Consider the following 18,783-nt stretch of genomic DNA (forward strand, 5'->3'; position numbering starts at 1 on the left):
TGCAGCAAGAAGTAGCAGTTTGGACTCGGTAACATTAGTGTTGACTCCATTGTTGTTATTGAGCAGATAGCTTGAAAGGTCTCCTTGACCCGCAGGTGATTTTATTACCCCCACTTTGCATAGATCAGACACTCATCTTTCTGAATAGACTCTGCAAGGCCAGTTCGCTCTCTGAGCATTTGGGCTGGAGAAGGGAGGGAGAGATGATTAAAGATGGAGCGGGATAAAGAGAAGTCCTAAGGGGGAGAGAGAGGTGGGTGCTACCTTTTTTGTAGACCCTAGGTCCCCTGGGATGGCATCTAGTGCTGCTCAGGAGAGGAAGACCTAATCCTTGCAGTGGGAATTCCACTAAGAGATGCTACTGGGAAGAAATTCTACTTATATGAATGTGCCACTTAGGAGGCATTCTATTCCCATAGCAACAGTGATAGAGGCAGGCAAAACTTGGTCTCCTTCAACTGGGCTTTGTGAGAAGTGTGTCTCTTGGCTTCTTGTTAGTAACTCTCCTGAGCTGAGCGAAACTCCCTAGCCCTTTGCATGTCAGCCACACAAGGGGTATGCCAGATCTCCATGGCTGGGGGCAGGGTTTCGCTCAGCAGCTATTGGCTGAGTGCCTCTTTTGGGTTCTAATTGTTAGGACACACAGAAGAATAAGACGCAGACTGTATGGTCCTTGCTCCAGAGGACTGTAAATTCCAGTGGGGGATGTTTAATCTCACAATTGTTTTGCACCATGGGATGTGTTACAGCCAGATCAAATAAGATGACAGATGACAACTACTGATTCACCAATAAATAATCAGATGGATTTTTATGATGAAGAGCTTGGCCTTGAAAGGAGAGACTAGCAGAAGCCTGGCAGGTCTCTATCCTAGAGGAACCAGTGTCATAGGCAGTTTATCAAAACAGGATCTGGTTGGCAGAGGCCAGGACACAGGTGCTGTCATGGTTAATTTTATATGTCAACTGGATAGGGCCAGGTCCATATTAAATATTTTTGGGTATGTCTGTGAGATGGTTTCTGAATGAGATTAGCGTTTGAATTGGTGGACTCAGTAAGATGGGTTGTTTCTTAACGTGGGTGAGCATCATCAATTCTTTGAGGGTCTGAACAGAACAACAAAAGTGGAGGAAGGAGGAGCTTGCTGCTTTGCTTCCTGCCTGCCTGCAAGTTGGGACTTCAGTCTCCTCCTGCCCTTGGATTGGGACTTACAATCGTCAGTGTTCCTGGTTCTCAGGACTTTGGACTCAGATTACAACTGCACCCCTGGCTTTCCTGGTTCTTCAGCTTATGGATGGCCAGTTGTGTGACTTAGCTTCCATAGCTACGGGAGCCAATTCCCATAATAAAACTTTTTACATGTTTATTTCCTATTGGTCCTGATTCTCTGAAGAATTCCAATACAGGTGCCAATGGAGAAGAAGCTCACTTTTAAGAATGAGGCCATGGGACTTCCCTGATGGTCCAGTGGTTAAGACTTGGCCTTCTAGGGCAGAGGATGTGGGTTTGATCCCTGGTCGGGGAGCTAAGATCCTACGTACCTTGAGGCCAAAAAACCAAAGCATAAAGCAGAAGCAATATTATAACAAATTCATTAAAACTTTTAAAATGCTTCACCTCGAAAAATCTTAAAACAAGGAAAAAGAATTAAGCCAATGATCAGAGCTGAGCTACCTGCCATCCGAATGCTCATGGTATGGAAGTCAGGCTCTAAAGCCTCCCTAATTAAAGACAAAAGTGGCCCAGAGGTTTGGGAGGGGCTGAGCCTTTACCCGGGTCCAGGAGTCTCCAGTAGGCCTGGTTGGGCAAGGATCAGGACAGGCCCTTATCCTCATTGGCTGCATCCTGTTTGCAGGTGGCAGATGTACCAGACAAGACCTCGAAGACCCTGAACCAATCTTTCCCAGAAGTGGTCTGTGTGGTACTGAAGGGAGAGTCTGGAGAAGAGAGATTCCACTGGGGCTGTGACCTTGAGCTGCAGGAGGACTCCATTGCTCTTCTGAAAAATCCAGCGATGAAAGAGGGGCCCTTCCTTGAATGCCTGCTGCCTCTTTTTCTTTTTTTCCATATGCCCTGCCGTTTCTTGGGAGTGGAGAATGTGTAAGAAATGTGTGTGTGTGTGTGTGTGCACATGTGTACATACCTGTTTGCCCATGCTTCCTGCTGGCCCACATCTAATACACTTCTTGTGGTGAGATGACCTCGAGGCAGTGGCAGCCACGGCGGCTGAGGCAACAGCAGGGACCGACATCCTCGAGAAACTCGGAAGATGTGTGAATTGTCCATTTCACACTGCTCTTTTAATGCCGACGCCCTCCCTGGTGATAATGAAACAGGAGGACAGGAATACTGTATTTTCTCTTCCTGCAACTTTCTGGGGCAGCAGGGTGCTATACAGCCTTGTGAAAACTCTAGTCACCAAGTGAGAGCCACCTGACCACGGTGCCAGATGCTTCCTGGTCCTCAGGGGTGTTTGTTCACTGCATCTTTCACCATTTGAGAGTGAGCCTATGTCTGTCTCCAGTCGTAACTGGGGCGAGGGAGCCTAGCACAATGCCTTTCCTGAGATAGGTGTCCAGCAAATATTTATTAATGATCATGATGGTGATAAGCGCAAAGATAATTGGAAATAGAGTGATAGTAAGATTCCGTTGAGGCCTCCCCCTACCCCCAACCTCCAGATTTGAACGGGAAAAGTTATAGTAGTCTTTGGAGATTTTTTTCTTTATAGAGCATAACTGCCATCAAGGTCGATGTGTAATCTTGGGTCATTTTGCATCTTTGAAGTCTCCAGTTCCTCTAATTCCTGGAGTTATCATGAGAATCAAATAAGATCAAATGTGCTTAATAAAATTAATTGAATAAATATCAATGGTTATGATAATTTCATGACATAGTGGTTGTGGATTTGGACGTGGATCATATGATTAAGGGTGTGGATTCTGGGGCCAGACTGCCTGGGTTTGAACACTGACTCTGCGGCTTACATGACTTGTGATCTTGACCTATCTCTGTCTGTTTCCTTGTTTGTGAAATGCGGATACAGAATCTTATGACAATTGAGTAAATTAATTTTTGTAAAATGCTTGGAGTAGTTCTTGGCATGTGATAACTGCTGCCTAAGTGTTCATGTCATAAACACATGAAATTAGGTATTGTGTTATAAATATGTGGAGAAAATCTCCCGACAATGAGACAAATAGTAAAGTCCAACCTTTCCTAAAATTGCCCCTTTTGGATGAGTTCTGTTATTGGCCAACTTTACGCACACAACAAAAACCTCACGTCTCAGAGGCTTACAGAAACAAAAGTAATTTCTTGCTCACGTTTTAGGTGAGCTGCTGTGGGTCCATGGGTCTGTTCTCATAGCTCTGGGACCCAGATTTTGGAAGCGTAGTCCCAGTGTGGGACGTGCCCACACTTCACAGAAGGGAATAAGCAAGTAGCCTGAACAAAACTGCGATTACATTGATAACCTCTGTTACGGTGTGACATGGTCAAGCCTGGGCAAGTCATGTGGCGGTGGACTTGAAGGCCACAGTTTCCTCTCTGGGAAGGATCTGGTGTGTAAGTAATTGTAAACAGTGTAGCTACCTACTGCGAGAGCCAAAGCCGTGAGGAGATATGGTACCAGCTTATGTGAGGAACACTTGAATGCATTTCCATGAGTTCATAGATATACTTGTCCTTTTATTCTTCTTGTCTTGATACAGCTGATTGAATTGTTATCCTATAATTTATTTAACTTGTCCTCTGTTGGTGAACAGAATAGTCATGCTTTTACAAACAATGCTGAAATAAATAACCTGGGCCCAGGTCATTTTGCATGCGGCGCTCAACGCTGGATGTGAAGGACCAAAGATTTATGTTATGTTTTGTCAACTTGTTCTATCAGGGATTGGGAAGAACAGAATTAAAGCCTTCAGCCGCTGGCAGGTTTTTGTTTATTTTTTCTGTATGTCAAGATAATTTCTGCTTTAGGAATATTGCTGCTATATAATCAGGTATATAAATATTCATAACTGATATCTTAATTGTGAATTGTACCCTTCAGCATTATAAAATGCCCTTCTTTGTATCATTTAATGCTTTTTGGCCTCAATTCCGCTTTGCCTAATATTAATACCATAAACTCTGCTTTCTTTTTGTTTGCATTTGTGCCTGCTAAGCCTTGTCCAGTCTTTTATTTTCTAAAATCATTTCGTTTCACTCTGTCTCTTTACAACATAGAGTTTGGATTTTCTTAGGGCTCTGATCTGAAAAACTTTTAATAATGATGAAGGCTCATTTACATACTGATGTGTATGCTTGGGTTTAGTTTTTCATATGATTTTATGACTCTTTTTATAATTGCTTCTGTGATCATTTATAGAACCATCTACTCTGTGATCTTTGCTGTGTGTGTGTGTGTGTGTGTGTGTGTGTGGTGTAGTTCTCCTGATATTTAGGAAAGCTGATAATTTTGTTCTAGTTGCTATCTTCATAAAATTAATTATAGCTTTATAAAATTCTCATAGTCCCTATTTATTCACATAGTATCAGATGGTTTCCTAACATGAACAGTTATAAACTTAATGTGTTTCCTGTTGTTTTGCCTTCCTCCCTTCTCCCAAGTTTCCCAAATTTCTTCAGTAACATTATTTTGCTTGCAGTTTACATTTGAACTGTCAGTGAAGCTTTAGTACTTCTCATACACCTCAGTTACTTGATCTGTCTGCTTTTCTAAAAAAAAAATTATTTGTCTGCACTGGGTCTTAATTGCAGCATGCAGGATCTTTAATTGCAGCAGGCAGGATCTAGTTCCCTGACCAGGGACCGAACCCAAGTCCCCTGCATTGAGAATGTGGAGTCTTAGTCAGTGGACCACCAGGGAAGTCCCTGTCTGTCTAAATCTTTAAATAATATTCTCTGACTCTTACTGGTTACCGATGAGGTAAATGGCAGAATTACTGAGTCTCTTTCCTTTTTCTCTTCCCTTATCCATTAAAAAAAGTTTTTGTTGGTGTTTATTTCTAGGTTGTCAAGTTATATAACACATTCTCCTCCATCATCCAAACCTATATTTGTATTTCATCTTTTGCTCTAAGGTGCATATATTTAAGACTCACAGCTAATTCCTTTGCACTAGAACCCAAGGCATTTCTCACACTGCTGTGGTTTATCTTCTGGAAGTTGTCTCAAGAAGGGCTGTGGAATAATGTTCCTTGAGTTTTTGCAGATTTAGAACTGTTTGTTCATAGTCATTATTCTTGGAGGATGATTTGGATACATATAAAATTCTTGGCTCAGATGTTGAATCCTTGAGGACTTAGGCATCTCTCCAGTGTCTTGAAGTGTTGAATGTGGAGAAATCTGAAGTCAGCCTGATCTCTCTTGTAATTGAACTTTGAAATGCCGGATCAAAAGATTCTTTAGAGTTCAGCAACTTCGCCAGGCGATGTCTCAGTGTTGATTATTCTGGGTCCGTTTTCCTGAACACGATAGGCCCTTTCAACACATAGAATCAAGCCTTTCATTTCAGGTTTGTTGAATTGTATTGTCAAGAATTTATTTGCTTTCATTGTTCTGGTTCATTCGATTGCTTATATCTTAAGGGAGTCTAGTGCTGTCTTTGGCGTCTTGAATTTTCTCTCTCCAGTTCTGAAGCTCCTTGTCTCATCTTGTGTCCTTTTATTCACCTCTGTTTCCTTTGTTCTGTTTTCTTCGATGTCTGTTCTGCCTTTTACAACTTCATGTTTTGCTTTCATTTCTGTGATGTTTATTTTATTTATTTCCACTTTTTCCCAAAGTTTGCCAGCTACATTTCATTGTGAAATTTTGAAATGAATAATTTTCTGCTTTTTGTCCATAGTTTCCCTTTCTTTTTCTTTCTTTTTTTTTTGGCCGTGTTGTGCAGCTTGTGGGATCTTAGCTCCCCAGCCAGGAAATGAACCTGTACACTTGGCAATGAAAGCACGGGATCACCAGGGGATTCCCTCATATTTTTTTCTTATAGACTCCCTGCATTGGAGCTGAACTAGTTATCTATACTATTACTGTTGTTGTTATCTACCTATAACCTATACGATATATATGTTTTTAAACCTCATATCCAAATTCTTTTTTTTAAATTTTAAAAATTGAAGTATAGTTGATTGACAATCACAAGTTGATTTACAAGGGGATGACAGAGGATGAGATGGTTGGATGGCATAACCGACTCAATGGACATGAGTTTGAGTAAACTCTGGGAGTTGGTGATGGACAGGGAGGCCTGGCCTGCTGCAGTCCACAGGGTCGCAAAGAGTTGCGCACGACTGAGCAAATGAACTGAACTGAACTGATTTACAATGTACTATTTGTTTCTGAGAGTGATTCAGATATAAATATATGTATAGATATACATATTTTTTTATTAGGGTTTATTACAGGATATTGAGCATAATTTTCTGTGCTATACAGTAGGAAAGAACCTTGTTTATCATTTTACATAGTGTGTATCTTCTACTTTTTGAGTTATAGTTTTCTAAGGACATATTCCCAGAAGTAGGATGGCTGGGTCATATGGAAACCCTATTTTCAGCTTTTTAATGAAACTCCATACTGTTTTCCATAGTGGTTTCACCAATTTACATTCCTACCAAGAATGTAGGAGAGTTCCCTTTTCTCCACACCCTTTCTAGCCTTTGTTATTTGTAGACATTTTAAATGATGACCATTCTCATTGCATTATAGTTTTGATTTGCATTTTTATAATAACTAAAAATGTTGAAATCTTTTTATGTGCCTCTTGGCCATCTGTGTGTCTTCTTTAGAGAAATGTCTAGCTAGGCCTTCTGCCCATTTTTTTTTTTTTTTTTGGATTGAGTTGTTTGTTGTTTTGTTATTGAGTTTAGGAGCTGTTTGTATGTTTTGGAAATCAAGCCTTTGTCGGTTGCATGGTTTGTGAATATTCTCTCAGCCAAGTATATGATATTATATATATGATTACTTTTAATACTACTATTATTCTTATTCCAGCAATGAATAATGATAATAATACCACTGTTGCTGTTGTTCATAACAGAATGAGTTGGGTCTTCTGAACCAGCTCATTGCTGGGAGATCCTGTGTGGGGAAGGGCCCAGGAAGCCTCGGATCTTTCCTTTTCTGCTCCATGGAGATAAACAGCTGCTGTGATGTGGCTCAGCCTGTGATTCTCTGTGCACCCTGCCTCCTCCCTGCTACTGGGAACCAACAGGGCCCCACGGGTTGCAAGTCACCTGTTCTGTCTACTTAGTGCCTGTAACCATGAGACGAACCTTCACCTTTAGGCCATGTCATGTAAGGTGGCACTTTCTGAAATTTATCCCCGCTGGACTTTCCTGCCTCCTTTATTGCTTCTACTCTTCACTTCCCCCAATTGAATCTCAGTCCAATCCCTCAGGGACCCCTTACATGTACTTTGGAATCCAGATTATATTTGTCTCCAAATACTGTGGACACCAGTTTGTGTAGTTTATTCTTCTCTTTTTGCAAAAGCATGATTTCTAGGGGAAAAGGAGTAAAATGAGGAGAAGCCTACTCATTTATGTGGCTATATTCAGACCAGAAGTCTTGCTTCTGAAACCAACCTGAAATCCATGTACTATTGATATCCTTTTGTAGCCCCTTCCTGTGACCTAATTTAAAGCCTGGAGTGCTTGGTTGTAAGTAGAGAAAGTTGCTTTATGAAATAGTGTTTTCTCTCAGCAAGGGACAAAGAATACTGGGAACAGTGTTATTCTTCATGATGATGGTACTTTTAGTATCTACCAATTCTGGATTCCTCTCTCAGGATCGAGAAAAAATGTTTTCACAAAGTAACGATCATTTTTTCCTGCCAGCTCTCAGAGTGGTTGTCCTGTATATTGATTTCTGATCCAAAGTTAGAGAATGAATTCTGGCACCTGCTGGTGACGTCAGAAGAGCTCTGGGTTCAGTACAAAGGGTGCTCACATAAACAGCTGGTGGATGTGTAAATTGGTACAAGATTTCTGAAGGGACTCTGGCAGTCTATATCAAGAGACTGAAAAAAAAAATCATACCCTTTCACCCAGTAAGTCTATTTTTAGGAATTCAGCTTGATATAATCAGAGACTTAGAAATCAATGTCCCAAAATAATTACAAAAAGTTGGAAACTGCTTAAGTGTTCAAGGGTACTAGCTAAACTGTGGTGCATTCATATGGATGGAGTAGAAATCTTTCATTAAAATAATCTTTCTGTTAACGTTTCAGGGATGTGGGAAAATGTTTATGGCGCTATGTTAAGATAGGATGTAAAAATCTATAAACCATGAGATCTTAGTTATGTAAAATATGCAAAGAAAACAGCTAGAAAGAAATAAGCATTAATAATGATGATTTCTAGTTATGAGACTTAGTTTCAGGTGTAGGCTTAGAATTCTTTCAGTCCTTTCTGCAAACTTTCCCTCCTTTGCCCCTTGTGGTTGCCCTGTGGAATAGATTAGAGCAGTCAATATTCCATCTCATGGGAGAGATCAGTTAGCAAGCACTGTGTCCCCTGTTTGGTGGCTCTTCTGGTGCAGACAGAGCCAGCGTTCTCTAGTTCCACGCTTCAGTCTCTTCTTGCTGACTGGAGTGCATGACAACTTTAGCCTTCTCAGCGTCTCTCTTCTGACAACCATTTATTGCAAGACAACTCATTTATTTACTAGGGGTGATATTTCACCACCTGCTTCTCTTGGAGATTTTACCAGTATGTCACATTGCTTAAAACTAGACCTTCTATGTTTGACTTCTTCATTGAGATTTTATGGCTCTGGTGGGCTATTTCCAACTAAAAAATATTGCAGCTATTCTTATTGGCATTGAACTTTAGGGTCTCTGTCTCCAATTTATCTCAGGGTTGGAGCAGACCCAGAGCTGTTTTCTGAGAAAAATCTTGGCCCTATATGGGGGCTACTCACTCAATTCACCTCAAGCTTGTATCCTGGTTGGGCTCCTTAATTTATAGGCAAAGATGTCAAACACGATCTTTGCTCCACTGGCTGTTAAAGGAGAAAGATCAGCTCTTAATCAGCAGTACAGAGTGTCTGTCCTCCAGGTCCTTGTTGGAGGGCAAACCCCTGAATTCTTTGCTACCTAATTCATAACCAATACTCAGCAAAACTCTAGTCTTCTACTCTGCCTGCCTATCTATCCTTTATTGCTACTTATCTATAATATCTTATTCTACTTTTAGAATTAAACTTAAAATTTTAGTATATTCACTAATTCAGTCAACAGACAGGCATAGAGCCTGACTAGGTATTAGGACTAGGTACCAGTCTGGGCATTGGGAATATAGCAGTGAACAAGACAAAGCTCCTCCTCTCAAGGAATATATATCCTATTTGATAGAGACAGATAGACATTGAACAAATAAACAAGTAAAGATATGGTATATCAGATGATGATAAATGATATAGAGGAAATTAAAGCAATTTAAAAGAAATAAAGTGAAAAGAGCTGTGTGTGTGTATATATGTGTGTGTGTGTGTGTGAGAGAGAGAGTGTGTGTGTATCACACAATTTCATGCAAGTAAGTTTGGGAAATCTTCATAGTCATATAACATTTGGATAGAGACCTGAAAGAAGTAAAAGTGTGAAGCATTTACTTAGAAGAGCATTCTAGGAGGAGGGTGTGGTGGACACTGAGGTCTTTAAACTTAAGTGGGCTTATCGTGCTTGGGCAACAATAAGTAGACCAATATGGCTGGAACAGAGAGAGGGGGAGGTGGAAAGAGTTGAAATCAAAGTAGTGCAGGAAAGGGTGCTGGGGTTGAGATAGGTGGCCTGTAGGGGTATTAGGCAGGGTTCTCCTGCCTGGTGACTATATATGTACGTGTGTGTGCTAAGTCACTTCAGTCGTGTCCGACTCTTTACAACCCCATAGACTGTAGCCTTCCAGGCTCCTCTCTCCATGGGATTCTCCAGGCAAGAATCCTGGAGTGGATTGCCATTCTGTTCTCCAGGGACTCTTCCCAACCCAGGGATTGAACGTGCATCTCCTGCGGTTCCTGAATTGCAGGTGGATTCTTTACTGCTGAGCCATTGGGGAAGCACCCATATATGTATAGTATGCTATTATATATAACATTATATAATTAAGAGAAATATGAGGAATTGGCTCACACAGTTATGGAGGCTGAGAAGTCCTATCACCTGGCCTCTGCAATCTGGAAACCCAGGAAAGCCCATGGTGCAGGCTTCCAGTCTGAAAGCCGGCAAGTTTGAGAGCCCCAAGAAGAGCTAGTGTTTCAGTTTGAGCCTGAAAGAGAAGACCAGTGACCCAGTTCACATCAGCCAAGCAGGAGGCATGCTCTCTTCCTCAGTCTTTTTCTTCCATTTGAGTCTTCAATTAACTGCATGAGTCCTATCCACATTAAGGAGGGCAGTCTGCTTTACTCAGTCTACAGATTTCAAAGTTAAATCTCATCCAGAAACACACTCACAGACACAGCCAGAGTAGTGTTTGATCAAATGCCTGTGCACCCTGTGGCCCAGTTAACTTGACACTTAAATTAACCATCACTATTGGTGATAGAGGAGAAGGCAATGGCACCCCATTCCAGTACTCTTGCCTTGAAAATCCCATGGACCGAGGAGCCTGGTGGGCTACAATCCATGGGGTCGCAAAGAGTCGGACACGACTGAGCGACTTCACTTCACTTCATTGGTGATAGTGGGGGCAGTCCTGGCGGCTCAGCAGTAAAGAATCTGCCTGCAATGCAGGAGTCACAGGGGACGTGGGTTCGATCCCTGAGTCGGGAAGATCCCCTGGAGGAGGACATGGCTACCCACTCCAGTATTCTTGTCTGGAAAATCCCTATGGACAGAGGAGCCTGGTGGGCTACAGTCCATAGGTTTGCAAAGAGTCGGACACTGCTGAAGTGACTTAGCATGCATGCACACACATAATGGTAGCAATTCTGGCTTTTGCTTGTAGAGAGATGGGGAGTCACTGGAGATGTTTGAACAGGAAACTGGCATGAGCTGACTTAAATTCTAGCAGGACCCCTGGCTGCTTTGTTAAGAACAGCCTGGGGCAGGCAGGAAAGGGAAGGGCAAGAGTGAAGGCAGAGAGAAGAGCTAGGAGGCAACTGAAACAGTTTAAAGGAGAAATGAGAGTGGATTGGACTAAAATGGTATTATGGACTAAATGGTGGAAATGTGAAAGGGCTGTTTCTAGATATATTTTTAAGATAGAGCTTCTGGGGACACACAGGACTTGTACTGTTGTGACAGCACCTTTCATTTTCGACTGAAATTATTTACTAGTGTGTCTCCTGAATTGGTTGCTATTTTATTAATCTTTGTGAAAATAGCAACATAGTAATCATGTCTAACATCTATTGAGCTGTACTCTGTGTTGGGGGCTGAACACATTTCATCTTTGATTCTCACATCAACCCTATGAACTTATTTTTTTTTAAATTATTGTATTTATGTATTTATTTGCCACTGTGCTGGGTCTTGATTGCTGTGCGTGGGCTTTCTCTAGTCGTGGTGAGTGGGGGCCACTCTCTAGTAGAGGTGCATGGGTTTCTCTTGCGGGTGGCTTCTCCTTTGTGGAGCATGGGATCTAGGGTGCATGGGCTTTAGTAGTTGTGGTGCACTGGCTTAGTTGCCCTGAGACATGTGGGATCCTTGCAGACCAGGGATCGAACTCTCGTCTCCTGTATTGGCAGGCGGACTCTTCACCACTGAACCACCCGGGGAAGCCCTGAACTTATTCACCCAATTTTATAGAGGGTAATCATCAAGTCTGAAAATATGGATACTATCATTTATCTCTGAACAAGTTCAACATGTCCTTGATGACATTTTGTATATGGATACACTATTATTTGTGTTCTAACAGGTTGAGGAGATCCTTGCTGCCATTATTTGTATTTGCTTTAGTCTCCTGACTTATGGACACCCAGTAAATGAGGTTTATAAACTTAGACAAGATCCCATGCCAGTCTGTGCCTAGCACTGTGTTTAGTGCCTCCCAGGTATTAATAAGCAGTATTCGTCATCACAGATTTCTGAGGGCTTCCCAGGTGGCACTAGTGGTAAAAAACCCACCTCCCAATGCAGGAGACATAAGAGACGCAGGTTCCATCCCTGGGTTGGGAAGATCCCCTGGAGGAGGGCATGGCAACCCACTCCAGTGTTCGTGCCTGGAGAATTGCATGGATAGAGGAGCCTGATGGGCTACAGTCCAGAGGTTCACAAAGAGTTGGACACGACTGAAGTGACTTAGCAGGCACACACGCACTGTGTGCCAAGCACATGAAGGTCTGGAGACACAGCATTTAAAAGACAGTCTGCGTTGCTTCACCCATGAACCTTGTGTTCTAGTGGAATGGCATACTTAGGAGTCAACGGGTAACCCATTTTGGTGTGAGTGGAGAAATAGAAAAAGGCCTCGGAGTGGTGAGTAGGCACAAGATAGATGAGAACCTCATAAACTCAGGTGAGGAGCTTTATTCAAACAGGAGGCAATGCCTCTAGTTAGGACAGACAATGAGATGGCTGGGTGTGACAAAGGGCTCTGTTTTCCCAGCTCATCTGCTATTTCTTCCCTTCATTCCCATTTTCCTATAGTGCAGTTACAGGAAAGTACTTCCCTGGTGGCACAGACGGTAAAGCATCTGTCTACAATGCAGGAGTTCAGTTCAGTTCAGTTGCTCAGTCGTGTCCGACTCTTTGCGACCCCATGGATCGCAGCACGCCAGGCCTCCCTGTCCATCACCAACTCCCGGAGTTCACTCAGACTCACGTCCATCGAGTCCGTGATGCCATCCAGCCATCTCATCCTCTGTCATCCCCTTCTTCTGCCCCCAATCCCTTGCAGCATCAAAGTCCTTTCCAATGAGTCAATTCTTCGGATGAGGTGGCCAAAGTACTGGAGTTTCAGCTTTAATATCATTCCTTCCAAAGAAATCCCAGGGCTGATCTCCTTCAGAATGGAGACCTGGGTTCAATCCCTGGGTTGGGAAGATCCCGTGGAGAAGGAAATGGCAATCCACTCCAGTACTATTGCCTGGAAAATCCTATGGACAGAGGAGCCTGGTAGGCTACAGTCCATGGGGTCACAAAGAGTCGGACACAATTGAGCGAATTCACTTTACTGGCTGAACTAAGTCTTCCCTGGTGGCTCAGCAGTAAAGAATCTGCTAGTAATGCAGGAGATGCAGATTTAATCTCTGGGTTGGGAAGATCCCCTGAAGGAGGGCATGGCAACCCCCTCTAGTACGCTTGCTTGGAGAATCCCATGAATGGAGAAGCCTGGCAGGCTACAGTCCATGGGGTCCATAGAGTTGGACATGACTGAAGCAACTGAGCTTGTACAGTGAGCCGGTGAGTACCGGCTGGACTAAAATTCCTACCCCTTTTACTTGATGCTTGGCCAACAGGACATCTCCTCAGTGGGACCTCAAACCAAGTGACAGCAGCAAGAGAAGTCGCCCCGGAGCTGGGAGAATATGTTGTCTCTGCCGCTGTCATTTAGAGGAGAGATTCACGGGCAAGCAGCTGTGGTTTGTGTCTGAGCATATGGCTAGGCCTGGTGTGGCCGAGATTTCACCCAGTGTCCTTAATGAGCCAGCAGCTGCTTCCGCCGCTGCCTCACTGGCCCTGCCCATTGCCTGGCCTGCCCCGCTGCCTCCATGGCATTCTGTCCTACAGGCAGAGCAATGCTCTTTCTTCTCTCCGGCAGTTAGGGTGCAGGGTGTGGGGAGAACCAAGCACAGCTAGCCCCTTCTGATAGCCGATCAGCGGCCGGCACTGTGGTCCACCGTAGTGATGGGCCACACAGGAAGCACCCAGAGTGGTCAGCTCTCGTGGGAATCGCAGACAAACCACATGAGATCAAAACAGCCCTTATGCAGCAAGTTTGATTTCAGTATAAGCCTTGGTCAGCTGGCAGCATTTCCTATTTAGGGGAAGATCCAGGGTGTGGGTTGTGGTCAATGCCAGCATTATAAAGACCTGGGTTCTAAAGTTGGTTCTGCTACTGACAGCTAGATGCATTGGGCAAGTCCCTGAATGGCACTGAACTGTGGTTTGTCCTTGGCAACAGCAAGGACTCAGGGCAGATAATACCATCACCCCCACCACAGCTGCATTTTATTATGTTCACTATGTGCCAGGCACTGGCCCACGTGTTTTCCATGTACCAACTGAGCCACCAGGGAAGCCCAAGAATACTGGAGTGGGTAGCCTCTCCCTTCTCCAGGGGAACTTCCTGACCCAGGAATCAAACCCGGGTCTCTGGCATTTCAGGCAGATTCTTTATCATCTGAGTCACCAAGGAAGCCCAAGAATAATTGAGTGGGTAGCCTATCCCTTCTCCAAGGGATCTTCCTGACCCAGGAATTGAACGGGGTCTCCTGCATTGCAGGTGGATTCTTTACCAGCTGAGCTATCGGCCGTTGCTGCTAAGTTGCTTCAGTCATGTCCGACTCTGTGTGACCCCATAGATGGCAGCCCACCAGGCTCCCCAGTTCCTAGGATTCTCCAGGCAAGAATACTGGAGTGGGTTGCCATTTCCTTCTCCAATGCATGAAAGTGAAAAGTGAAAGTGAAGTCGCTCAGTCGTGTCTGACTCTTAATGACCCCATGGACTGCAGCCTACCAGGCTCCTCTGTCCATGGGATTTTCCAGGCAAGAGTACTGGAGTGGGGTGCCATTGCCTTCTCTGAGCCGAGCTACTGGGGCAGTCCTTTTCTGTGTATGAGATCCACAAATATTAATTCTATTTCAGTTTGCTCCCTCCCCCCATTTCAGAAGAATCCTTTCTTTCCTCCATGAAATTGTACATGGAACCCACGTTTAAAACAGAATGGCTTTGTTTGAAGCAGGAACAGGGGATAGGATTGCTACTCTTATTTTAATTGCCAAACTGTTTTCTTAAAAAATTTTTTTTAAATTTATTTTTGGCTGTGCTGGGTCTTCATTGCTTCATGCGGGCTCTCTCTAGGTGGGGTGAGCAGGGGTGAGCAGTTACTCCCTAACTGCGGTGCTCAGGCCTCTCATTGCAGTGGCTTTTCCTGCTGCTAGAGCACATGGGCTTCCGTACTTGTGGCGCTCAGGCTTAGTTGCCCCGCGGCACGTGAAATCTCCCCAGACCGGGGATTGAACCCGTGTCCCCTGCATTCGCAGGCGGATTCTTCAGCACTGCACTATCAGGGAAGTGCCAGGACTGCCACTCTTTACAGCCTTTTAATGTCATGTTTCTGCCAAGAATTACACCTGTAAGATGGCTAGTGCCTGTGTGTTAGCGTCTGTGGCTGCCATAACATACACGTTATGGAAACCAGAAGTCCAGTCAGCTTGCCCACGGTGCTGGCAGGGCGAGTTCCTCCTGGGAGCTGTAGGGAAGAACCTGTTTTCTTACCTTTTCTACTTCTCGAGTCCGCCTGCCTTTCTGGGCTCGTGGCCCTTGCTCACATCACTGTATCCTCTTGCTTCCATCCTCACATGTCTTATTCCTGTTCTCTCCTGGTCTCCGCCTTATGAGGACGTTGGCGATTACATCCGACCCACCTGCAGAAACCAGCTTAACCTCCCTAGTGCAGGTTCCTTAATTTAATCACATCTCGAAAGTCCCTTGTGCCTTGTAAAGTAGCATTCACAGCTTTTAGGGATTAATATCTTCGGGGGACTACTGTTTACTGTACCCCTTCTAAGTCTCTTCAGACCTGATAGCTCTTCCATACTCTCAGAACTGGGCACGAGTCCTTCCAATAGTGTTCATTTATGTTGTTAAATTTTTTTTTTTAACAATTAAAAAAATTTTATTGGCGTATAGTTGCCTTACATTCACTTAGATATTGATGGATCCTTTTCAGAGCTCCCCTCTACTTCCGGCCACCCTTTGCCTTCTATTTTGAGTGCCTCTCTAATGCCTGCAGTAGATTGGGCGGTGTTTGTTCTGAGACTTAGCTGGGTGGAGCGTGAGGATGGTGGATGTGTGAGGGTCCTTGTGCTCCCCCTCAACCATGCCAGGGGTGTCTTTGATCACCGCAGCAATGTCAATAACAATTATTTTCCCCTTCATGATTAGCTCCACTCAAGCTGAGTCTAAATGATATCAAAACAGCCAGTCAATTTGGTCAATTTACTCAGTCTGTCAATTTAGTAGAAAATAAAAAATCTATTAAATTAGTGGTTTGAGTGAATTGAGTTTGTCTTACTGATTCAGTGGAGTCAGGAAGCCCTGTATGAGGCTCCGGAGATGAGAGACCCACCAGATGAATACTGTTAATTCTCCCAACCGGACATTCTATAATCATGGTGATGAAAATAATACCCTTGCTCCACATTTTCAGAGAAATAATAGCTTTTCCAAGAAAGCTCACAGTGATGATCTAATTTTGTTGTGCCAACATCTAAGATAGGATGGCTGAGGAAACTGAGGCAGGGAAGCTAACTAACAAATTTAAAGGGAAAGACAAATCTTACATGATATCACTTATATGTGGACTCTAATACAAGTGAATTTATTTGCAAATCAGAAACAGACTCCCAGACATAGAAAACAAATATATAGTTATCAGAGAGAAAGTCACGGAGGAGGGATAAATTAGGCATATGGGATTAACAGATATACACCACTATATACAAAACAGATAAGCAACAAGATTTATTATGTAGCACAGGGAATTATGTTTAATATCTTGTAACAACCTATAACGGAAAGGAATATGTAAAAAGTATAATTGAATCCCTTTGCTTTACATCTGAAACTAGCAGAATGTTATAAATCAACTACAATTCCAGACTTTGTCAATATATTACAACCAAATTCTTAATTATAAGTTTAGCACCTTTTTATTTATTGGGTTTTTTTCCAAGCATAAAAAGTAAAGCCTTTTAATTGAAAAAAAAATAAAAACTTTAAAGATTCACAGCAACAATGACAATAAACACAGCCCTCTTAAGATATGCTGAGAACTGATTTAAGTACCTTCCATGTTTTAGCTTGTATAATCCTCTCTACAAATCCATGAGGTAGATTATTATCCAGATTTTATAAGGAGTAAGTTAAATGTAGAGCTGGGATTTAAACTTGGTTTTCTTAATAACCTGCTTTTTTCTGTAGGTCAAGAGTTCTCAACCTTGGTTGTATATTACATTCTCAAGAGTCCATGAAAATACGAAAAGTTGTACATATAAGGTTCTACACTGCAGCTCTATCTGTAATAGCAAAAAAAAAAAAAAAAAGCTAGAAACAACCCAGAAAGCACTATGTCACATCCCATGCTAGAATATTATGTCCCTGTGAAAAGGAGCAAGGAAGAGCTCTATGCAGCATGAGGGACCAGTTTCCAGGATTCCATGATGAAAGCTAAGTGTGTGGTTTGCTACATTTATTTAAGAAAGGGGAGGACTATGTGTTTTCTGGTGAGAAATTCTACAGGTCGTTGTCCTGATTTCTTGATTAATAAGTTTTTGCACTGTGACAGAGAAAGAAAGAGCAGGCACTTGTAGATTAGAAGAAGTTTAGGAGATTGTCCATGAATTGTAACATAGAAACAACTGGGAAAAATGTAAACTGATTTGAGTAATCATATTGTTGATAGTAGTTATTTGAAGACTGTTGTGTGTGTTAAGGGATAAAACTAATAATTATTAACTGGGATACTATTTTGTTTTTATTTTAATGGAAGAGGTTATACATGTAAAAGTCACTGAGGTCAATAAAAACCCTGTAATTCAGAATTTGAATTGAAATAGGGTATGTGGCTGAACCATACTGACTTGGTTTTCATCCCAGGCCCCCAGTCCTGCCTCTTGCCATTTCTGTATGACTGAGCATTAGCCTTCTTACAAGGTATGCAGCAAAGTCAGATAAGCTCCCTATCAGCCTTTACTCTGTCCTTCATCTGCTATGAAAACTGGAAAAATGACTTTGCTGATGCAGATGAGTTAATGGACATGAGACCCCAAGTAGGAAAAAAACTCTGGGTTCCCACTGGTCCAGATTTGCTTCTCAGTCAGATCTATTTTTAGATCTTTAAAATCCTCTGTACTTCCTTTTAAAAATGTTTATTGTAATTAATTAATTAATTTGGCTGCACTGGGTCTTAGTTGCCGCATGCAGGATCTTTAGCTGTGGCATGGGAACTCTTGGTTGCAGCATATGGGATCTAGTTCCCTGACCAGGGATTGAACCTGGACCCCCTGCATTGGGAGTGCTGAGTCTTAGCCACTAGACCACCAGGGAAGTCCCTCTCCTGTACCCCTAATGGATGCATGGAGTGTAGCCATCAGTACCTCTGCCTGATTCTTCCTGTATGTAAGTTACCCACAGTAAACTTCATAATCACATTTTGAGTTGCCTGCTTTGTTTTCCAGTCTCAAAGTTCTTTCTCCATTTAGAAGATATTATTCAATATCTCCTCCTCCCAAAAGCATGATATAAACTCTTCCCCACCTCTTTAAACATATAATGTTTTCCCGTTTTGTCCATTGCAAAGGCCCAGAAACAAATCACCAACTCAGCAGCAATAAGCACCCTTAGCACCTTAGACTGCGGCCTCTAAATACTATTTCGCGTAAAACCAAGCCAGGTCCTCTTAGAAAGATGGGTGATTCTAGCTGGGGACAAGAATGTACATATGGCCCTGAAGCATTTTGTCACAGGAGCTCAAGGAAGCTGTCAGTGATGACAAGGACCATCTCAGGAGGACACAGGAGAGAGATTAAATAGGTTTCCACTGACCAAAGGTTAATTTGAACAGAATTAGAATAACAGATTGAAGCACATTAAATGTGTTTATACTGT

At 42.8% G+C, this 18,783-nt stretch overlaps 1 non-coding gene across 1 annotated transcript; it reads right to left on the reverse strand.

Moving 5' to 3' along the window:
• Nucleotides 1-18,149: 18,149 nt before the first annotated feature.
• On the reverse strand, nucleotides 18,150-18,222 carry TRNAG-CCC (transfer RNA glycine (anticodon CCC)). The gene has a single exon. It is a non-coding gene; the product is annotated as a tRNA-Gly (tRNA).
• Nucleotides 18,223-18,783: the final 561 nt, after the last annotated feature.

The sequence above is a fragment of the Ovis canadensis genome, chromosome 24, assembly GCF_042477335.2.
Source record: "Ovis canadensis isolate MfBH-ARS-UI-01 breed Bighorn chromosome 24, ARS-UI_OviCan_v2, whole genome shotgun sequence".
Lineage (NCBI taxonomy): Eukaryota > Metazoa > Chordata > Mammalia > Artiodactyla > Bovidae > Ovis > Ovis canadensis.